The following is a 9,650-nucleotide window of genomic DNA, read 5'->3' as shown; positions in this document are numbered from 1 at the left end:
CGTATAGGGATTTTTCTATGGTACATGAATGTGGAGAGATTTTTGAACACACACCTCGTCATGGTCCATTTGCAGGCAGATCTGGCATATTTGTTGTGTGCAGAGAGCGGACAGTGTCCCCGGCAGCTCCAGGGGCGTGACGGTAAGAGTGTGTTTGTGTTGGCTGCAGCTCATCTGTGTGTGTGTCCGTGTGTGTCTAGGGTCTGGGCCGGGCCTGAGTTCTATCAGTGCTTCTAGTTTATTTAATCTGTCCTCTCCGGGCCGGTCCGGATCCTGGGAACAGAGCTTAGGTCACGAACAATCCAGCCTCCTCAAAGACACAAAGTCTAAACACACACACACACACCAATCAATCCGTACATATATTGTGGGGAGTCGAAGCCCTGAAACTGTCTCTCCGTCTGACCCAGTCATTCCCTGTATCTTTCCATCGTAGTCTGAACTCTCTTCAAGGTTTCAGCCAGACCTGCTTTTGTCTGATGTGGTTCCGTGTATGTTTACTCAGGTTTGGGTTTTATAGTTATATTGTGTGCAGTATGCCGTGGTCTCCATCGCTCCTGAACTCTGTTGTTTGAAGTGTTTCCCTCTGCATCCTCACTAGGGGACTGTTCTCTAGTACATTGCCCTACATTCAGGAATAGCTATCCGATTCTTAACGATTGTTTAGGCCACTTGTGTTGACTTGTTTACAGTGTGTGTGCTCCGATTTCACATATTCTATTGTGTGTTTGTTTGCGTGGCCCTGTGCGTGAACTCTTTTCCTTCTCCTTCCTAGCGCTATTGTTAGGAACTCTGACTCTTGGTTGGCTCTTGGTTGACTCCACTGTGAGAGCTGTGTCCACTTGCTCATCATTAGCTTGGTATGATAAACTGCTGGGATCCAGGGCTTGTCTGTGTGAAATATACAGTACATCTGAGTTATATGTGAGCAATTCCATAGTGCACCATTGTAACCCGTCTATATTGAAAACAGGAGTCTCGTTATGATTGTCAAATAGAAACTTAAACTCTCATTAAGTAGGTCACTCCCCTCGTCACCACGACAACACAATTTATAGCCCCAGTATTATAATTTAGCCCATTTATATGGGAAGCAAGGATTCAATTTCAAAGTGTTCTGTGAGATTTGCCATTAACATGGTCTCATAAATACAGAGATATTTATTACATCTACTCTTAACCCCTTCTAAATCAGAGTCTCATATCAATAAATAGAAACATATTGTAGGAAACGCTCAGGCCCTTACCAGTAAGTTTTAAGGGGAGTGGCGTATTGGCTGCATGCCTGAAGCTATGAGCCTAATTATACCAACACATTTGAGTAATATTTTCTTCTTCTTTGCACCCGTCTTCTTCAGCAAACATTCTACATTTTAACAAGATTGTTTTTACTACTCTGCAGTGCGTAAATCATAGAGCTGGGCCTGCCTGCTGAACTTTGAGAGTGTTAAGGCCGGAAGGCTGGGAAGAACGAGTCCTGACACAGGGTATAGGCTTCTGCAGACCAATACCACCAACACTGCTGAACCCCACTCAGTCTGATGAGTAGCTAACCTGTAAGTGTGTTGTGACAGCCCCAAATGAATTGTAAACCATCTCCGTCCATCCCCTGCTGATGCTGTACTTCCCCTTTAATACCCATTAAATAGCAAAAAATGGATGCAAAAAATGGTGACTGTTGCGTGAATGAGAAAGTTCAAACACTTAGTTCCAATGCTCGTTCATCCCATTTGTTGTGTTTTATACAGTGGTGGAAAAAGTACAAAATTGTCATACTTGAGTAAAAGAAAAAAGTCAAGGTAAATGTTATACATCTTTCTGCCATGTAGCGGGGAGAGGAGCAAATTAATTACTTCATAATTTGATTAGGGTTGGGATTATTTGTAGGGAAGATAATTAACTCATTTTTCTAAAGTAATCCAATCAGTTAGTTAGATTTTTTTAATGTTTCATTTCGTTCTTTAACCCATGGTAATGTTGCAAGATTAGTCTACATACAATTACAATAGAGAGAATAGTGTACAATAGTAGGGTATACACTCGTCTATTGCCTGCACTAACCATGGAACTTTGTGATAACACAGCCAATGATTGAGCCATGTGTCGCGTTCAAACTGTTACGTCTTGGTCTGCTCTCCGCTCCATAGCGAATTAATCAGCCTACATGTCTTTTTTTGTAAATTGGATCGTCACTTTTCATTCGTCTTGTAAACTCATAACTCACATGTCTTTCTCTTACTCATCAGCATAGCAGGTATTTATTTATACCGTAGTGTTTATAATGTTACCACATCAGTATAGCCCGTGTTTATAATTTTATCTCATTAGCATAGCAGGTATCTATAATGTTACTTCGTCAGCATAGGAGGTATTAACTGTATAGGTTAGTGTCATAATGTAACCTCCTCCTTCACCTATTAACTTCAGCCTATGAGCATGGCAAGTCCATCATGGTTGCTGATTAACCTATGGGCTCACCCATGCAATAATCACTTTCAACTCAAACCTCTCCCACTTGGTGGTTTGCAGCAACAGTCTTACATTTAACAGACACTCTTATCCAGAGTGACTTACAGTAGGGAATGCATATTTTAACTTTTTTCATACTGGTCCCTGTGGGAATCAAACCCACAAACTTGCCGCTGGAAGCAACATGCGCTACCAACTGAGCCACACGGACAGCTGGTAAAGCAGTATGCTTCTGTGTTGTTTAAAACTTATTCGGGATCGGTGTCCCTTCCACGGGACGGTTGAGCTAACGTAGGCTAATGCCAGGACATAGACATATCTGATATTGGCAGAAAGCTTAAATTCTTGTTAATCTAACTGCACTGTTCAATTTACAGTAGCTATTAAAGTGAAAGAATACCATGCTATTGTTTGAGGAGAGTGCATAATTTTGAACATAGTTATTAATAAACAAATTAGGCATATTTGGGCAGTCTTGATACAACATTTTGAACAGAAATTCAATGGTTCATTGGATCAGTCTAAAACTTTAAACATACAGTGCTGCCATCTAGTGGCCAAAATGTATATTGCACCTGGGCTGGAATAATACATTATGGCCTTTCTCTTGCATTTCAAAGATGATGGTACAAAAGAAATACAAAAGAACGGTTGGCTTTTTCTTTGTATTATCTTTTACCAGATCTGTTGTGTTATATTCTCCTACATTCTACATGGGCGGCAGGTAGCTTAGTGGTTAAAGTGTTGGACTAGTCACTGAAAGGTTGCAAGCTCAAATCCCAGAGCTGACAAGGTAAAAATCTGTAATTCTGCACGTGAACAAGGCAGTTATATTTGTCAATATTTAAGCGCTTCCTAGGCTGTCATTGAAAAAAGGAATTTGTTCTTAACTGACTTGGCTAGTTAAATAAAATAAAACATTCCTTTCACATTTCCACAGACTTCAAAGTGTTTCCTTTCAAATGGTACCAAGAATATGCATATCCTTGCTTCAGGCAGTTACATTTCAGGCAACAAAAAAAGAAGAAGGGGGTGCCTTAAGAGGTCAGACTGGATATCTCCCCTGAGGGAGAAGCTATGTCCATCGTTCCAGTGATTGATCTACAAACACTCTCAGACAATGGTATTCCTTCCTCAGGATAAGAGGTTGGTTGTCCCAAGGCTCCTGAATCAGCTTTGCCTGCAAAGTGGGAATATTCCAAGGCGTGAGGCTATGGGTGGCTCTGAACAGGCTGGTCTTTCTTCTTCCGCTCCCTAAACCGCGTGCGCATGGCCCCAGGTCCCGGCGCTGACGGCTATTCAGCCGTATGTAATACCTCTGATCCCAGGATACAGGATATCCTTTTCATCGCAGTTTTTCGTAGCATACAGCATTTACTGCTATGTTTTGCTCCACATTTACCCTCTAGGAGAAGAGGGCTGATAAATTAGCCATCATTCCACATTGATATTAACGTTATCATTCATTTCAGTTATCAGATCTGGTTGGATTTAAATACTCATTTCACGGATAGTCTCGAGGCTATTCACACGTTACTCTGGAGTTGAAAGAAGTGAACACCTGTTTAGGCGAGGTATTGGAGTAGAACACTTGAAAATGAAAAGGGAAGCCGCACACTCTAGAAGCTCAGATGCAATCATTTAATATCCTAATAACCAACGTTTCGACAGACGAGCTGTCTTCATCAGGGTATAATGACAAACACTGCAGGTCACTAATTGATATAGTTTCAAAGGAAAACTACATAAACGAAACTATATAAATTAGTGATTGTCATTATAGTGTTAATTAGTGTTTGTCACTATACCCTGATGAAGACAGCTTGTCTATCAAAACGTTGGTTATTAAATTCTTGCATCTGAGCTCCTAGAGTGTGCAGCTCTCCTTTTCTTTTTCAAGTGTTCACGGGGTTTCATTTTCACCGTCATGAATGTACTATTTAGTGCGTGAAATAATCCTGATTGACTACTATTCTGAACTTCATTGTTAAAACTTTAAGTTTCAGGTCATGCTTCCCATCAGCGTCTCATCAACAACACTAAAAAAGTCACTGTACTTACTGAATAATTGTCTAAACATGAACAATGATTCATATTTGTCAGTATTTAAGCGCTTCCCCCACTCACACCAGTATAACTACTTCCTGTTCATGCTGCAGTAAAGGCATTACAATTAACAAGTGCGCCCTCTGCTTTCAAGATGGGCAATATCAACACCATTATAACAAATATTTTAATATTTGCTAAACAACATGTTGTCTTGTGTTAAACTTTCTTTAGCAATTTAGCTGTCATCTACAGGGGCAAAGGTACATCTACTGTATGCTGTTGGTGGTGGCTCAACGTATGGAACACCATATAACACTGGTGTGTCATTCATGGTCTTGCCCTGCCAGGCGTGGGAACTCCCGTCCACTGATCTACACAGGCTGAGTGGTGTTCAGAGCTACTTGGTTGCATGAGAGTGGACTCTAACTAAGGTGAACTCGAGAGCTCCTCGAACGGCCTCGCCGACAATCCATTGCAGCAATCAAGGATTGATTGCTATCGTATAATAATCAGAGACCACATGTTTCATAAGTCTGTAAGCTAGTCATTCATATTTGGTTTTAAGTTGGCTTACATAATTGTAGCCTTTCACAAGCGGTGCTTTGCAACATTAGTCATTTTACTAATTGTTTCATCAGCGACTCAAATGGAATATTTCATCCATGCTTTATGAGCTCAGTAGACCTACTACTGCCTTTAACTCTCATCACTCTTTGCATTTTTATTTGATTTGTTTTTCATCTCGTCATAAACAAAATGTCTTCCGTTTACTTGATATGTTGTGTCAGTCCCTGCAAGTTCCATCTCGAATAATGGCGACATTCTCCAGCCTCGCAGCAGCAAACTGTGGTAAGGTTGGCATCAACAGCAATATATCAATCGACAACTGTGGCTTTCAGCTTCAGTTAGGAAGCCCGTAGCGTATTAAAGCCAATTTCATGGTTTTGTCATCATTCTGACAATTTTTTCTTGTTACAGGAGGAGCTTCAGTCTCTTAGGAACTGGCTGACATCTTGCCGAACTGATCTGGGGAAATGCTTCTTTATGCAAGCTCCAAACATCCTACCCTACTAACAATGATTTGGTTTCATAGCCACCACCTGGTTACAAATTAAGGCTACCTAGCAATGCGTTTACCACACTGTTTCCTTTACTGATAGCATGCAAGGTTTACCTGGCACCTACACAGGTCTGGGTATCACTCAGTTTTTCATTTAAAAAAATGCCTTTTATGGCTGGTCCTAGAGTTTCTATGGTCATATCGCAATAGCGCCTGATTTCAGATCTCATTATGGGTTAGACAGTTGGCTCTGAGTAAGGGTTTACTACGGATGCTTCCCATCCGTGTACTTTTGTGGGGACTTTCAGGCTAGTACTCCGCAGTTCATCGGTTTGAGGTTGTGAATAATTGGTTCATCTTTAGTGAGCCTCAACACACAGGCCTAGTGTCAGCATGTCTCACACCAGGTGAATAACATTAGTCAGGCATTACTACGTCTAGTCGCTTCTTCTTGTGACATCTTTTCCCATTTACAGTGCCTTCGGGAATTATTCAGACCCCTTGACTTTTTCCACATTTTGTCACGTTACAGCCTTATTCTAAAATTGATGGAGAAAAGAAATCTGCATTCTGCACACAATACCCCATAATGACAAAGCGAAAACAGGTTTATATAATTTCGATACCTTATTTACATAAGTATTCAGACCCTTTGCTATGAGACTCGAAATTCATCTCAGGTGCATCCTGTTTCCATTGATTGTCCTTGAGAGGTTTCTACAACTTGATTGGAGTGCATCTGTGTTAAATTCAATTGATTTGTCATGATCTGGAAAGGCACACACCTGTCTATATTAGATCCCACAGTTGACAGTGTAAAAACATCAGAGCAAAACCAAGCCATGAGGTCGAAAGAATTTTCTGTAGAGCTCCGAGACAGGATTGTTTTGAGGCACAGATCTGGGGAAAGGTACCAAAATATTTCTGCAGTATTGAAGGTCCCCAAGAACACAGTGGCCTCCCTCATTCTTAAATTGAATAAGTTTAAAACCACCAAGCCTCTTCCTAGAGCTGGCCGCCCGGCCAATTGAGTAATCGGGGGAGAAGGGCCTTGGTCAGGGAGATTACCAAGAACCCGATGGTCATTCTGACAGAGCTCTAGAGTTCCTCTGTGGAGATGGGAGAACCTTCCAGAAGGACAACCATTTCTGCAGCACTCCACCGATCAAGGAAATGTGATATTTCCGTTTATTCTAAAAACCTGTTTTTGCTTTGTCATTATGGGGTATTGTGTGTAGACTCATGAGGGTGGAAAAAACGATTGAATCAATTTTAGAACAAGGCTGTATCGTAACAAAATGTGGAAAACGTCAACGGGTCTGAATACTTTCCGACTGCATTGTATATCCAAACAGCGAGACTGTTCATCACAACAGTTTTAATCTCTACCCTGAGCTACAGTACTTCTGATTTTCCAGCCTATGCTCGCAGCCTCAAACAAGGCTGTTCACTCCGCATTGACGTTTTCTTTGCGAGGTTGTCTTCTTAATGGTTTTCCATGGTTCCTTCAATGGCGAGTTCACAACTCCACTCTTATTCTCTTCAACTGATTGAGGGTTTCTGATCTGGTCTTTTCATCTTAATCACTAGCCTCGCTCCTAAACATTCTAAATCGGGTTGCTGCGGAACTATCGTGATAGCTCGCACTTACACTTATCCTTTCTCTTACTTTATGCTTCTATTTGTTCACACTCGAACCTAATCTGGTCCTCAACATTCTCTTTTCATCCCTCCTATTCAACCCTGTTTCACTTCACATGTAATATAAAGCTGCTATCTTTCTCCTTTATGCTACACTAGTCTTTCTTTCAGAACTGGAGCGGTAATCACCGCAGCTACATTGGGTATAATTCCACCATCACTCTCCAGCAACTAGGTCACTGGTTATGGTCTGCAACACGTCACATGCTAGGCCAAATCTATTTGACATCTTCTCAGCAATGGCTACTTACCACGCATGCATGTGGCGGTCATTCATAATACACTCAGCTTTTGGGTCAGACACTCTTTGGGATGTGTCCCCATCGCTCGTTTACCGTATGCACGGCTGGGTTGTGAACTCAAGCTTATGGACAATGTCAAATGTGATATAGCGAAGCACCTGAGTGAGCTGGGTGCGCAATGCTCTGCCTCCAGTCCACTTACCGATATCTGAACAAGAGAGCCTCATCGAAATTGCAACAAGTGGTTCTGTGAAAATGTAATTTAATCAGAAGCCACTGCCAGATTTCTGGATTGGGCTGCGCTCAGAGTATCCTGCCTTGGCAAATCGCGCTGTTAAGACACTGATGCCCTTTGCAACCACGTACCTATGTGAGAGTTGATTCTCGCCCCTCACTAGCATGAAAACTAAATACAGGCACAGACTGTGTGTGGAAAATTATTTAAGACTGAGACTCTCTCTAATACACCCCAACATTGCAGAGTTATGTGCATCCTTTCAAGCACACCCTTCTCATTAACTTGTAGTGAGTTATTCACAATTTTCGATGAACAAATAAGGTTTTATATGTAAGATGGCTAAATAAAGAACGACATTTTTGATTATTATTATTTGTGCCCTGGTCCTATAATAGCTCTTTGTCACTTCCCACGAGCCGGGTTGTGACAAACTGACACTCATTCTTATGTTTAATAAATGTATCGTATAGTGTGTGTGTGGCAGGCTTACAATGATGGCAAAAAACAACATTTGAGAGTAGCTGACCCTGGTGCTAGAGGGGGTACGGAGCTGCAGGTTGAATGTCTGAAGGGGTACGGGACTGTAAAAGTTTGGGAACCACTGCTTTAAGGAATTAAAAATTTTGTAAGTCATCAAGTTAAAACTAAGTATATTAATATATACTACTGACAACGGAATAGTTTCAATGTTTTGGCAATTGAATGTCTTCTTTTTTTGGCTTTGAAATGTCCATAAAAATGCTCTGAGATCATTCTAACTTCATTATTTCATAATACAGTTCCTGTTAAATTTTTTTGTTGAAACCAAAATCAAAAATGTATTTTTTAATAATCTAACCGAAACTGAACCGACCTCAAAGCACTAATCACTCAGCACTACTGTAGATACTACCCAGTACAGCGTAACTGCACTTGTTCTTCGCATGCATCTCTTTTACATCTATTTGTCTTCAATCTTTAGATCCAACCATTGCTCCGCTATGGGGGTTTCAATGCCAGCTGCCCAGCATAGGATAACCTGTCATCAGCATCTGGCTCTGGAGGAGCATTCCTCGGAGACTAGGCCTACCCCAAACTATTCAATAAAATTCCATATTGTATTCTGTCTCTGTCATTCAGTTAAGCCTGTACTCGATTGAAATGTAGTTGCTAAAGTTAAATCGGTAAGGCTGGTCTGAATGGATCGTCACTTTTCATTCGTCTAGTAAACTCAACACACATCACTTCCTCTCACTCATCAGTATAGCCAGTATGTTTAGGGTAGTGGTTATAATGTTACTTCATTAGCATGGCAGGTATTCATATGATAATGACTATAACGTTACCTCATAAGCACAGTAGGTATCTATGAAAGTGTTTATGTTACAGCGTCAGCATAGCAGGTATTTATAGGGTAGTGTCATAATAGCGTAACGTCTCTGCTCCTCTACTATTAGCAAGCGTGTGGAATATCTTCAACCTATATACACTTCAGCCTATGAGCATGGCACACTAAGGCAGTTCTCCCAAGCTTGCTGATTAACCTATGGGCTCACTCGTGCAATAATCACTTTCCTTTCTTTCAACCAATGGGCATGAATCTAGGGGAGTGTTTCTATGTGAACTCAAACCGTGTCTTCCACTTGCTGTTTTGCAATAAGTCTTCCAACGACCTTCCACCTCCCCACTACCACCACCAACAGAAGGCCCGTCATCAGATCCCCGTTCTCCCAGTGAGGGTTGAGATGCCAGCTGCCCAGCTCCAGCATAGGGCAAACTGTCATCAGCATCTGGCTCTGAGGAGCATTCCTCTGGGACAAGGCCTACCCCAAACTACTCAATACAATCCATACTATATTATGTCTCTGTTGTCATTCAAATTAAATAAAATCAAGCTTTATTTATACAGAAC

The sequence above is a fragment of the Salmo trutta genome, chromosome 18 (assembly GCF_901001165.1).
Source record: "Salmo trutta chromosome 18, fSalTru1.1, whole genome shotgun sequence".
NCBI lineage: Eukaryota > Metazoa > Chordata > Actinopteri > Salmoniformes > Salmonidae > Salmo > Salmo trutta.
This window is presented reverse-complemented; position numbering follows the sequence as displayed.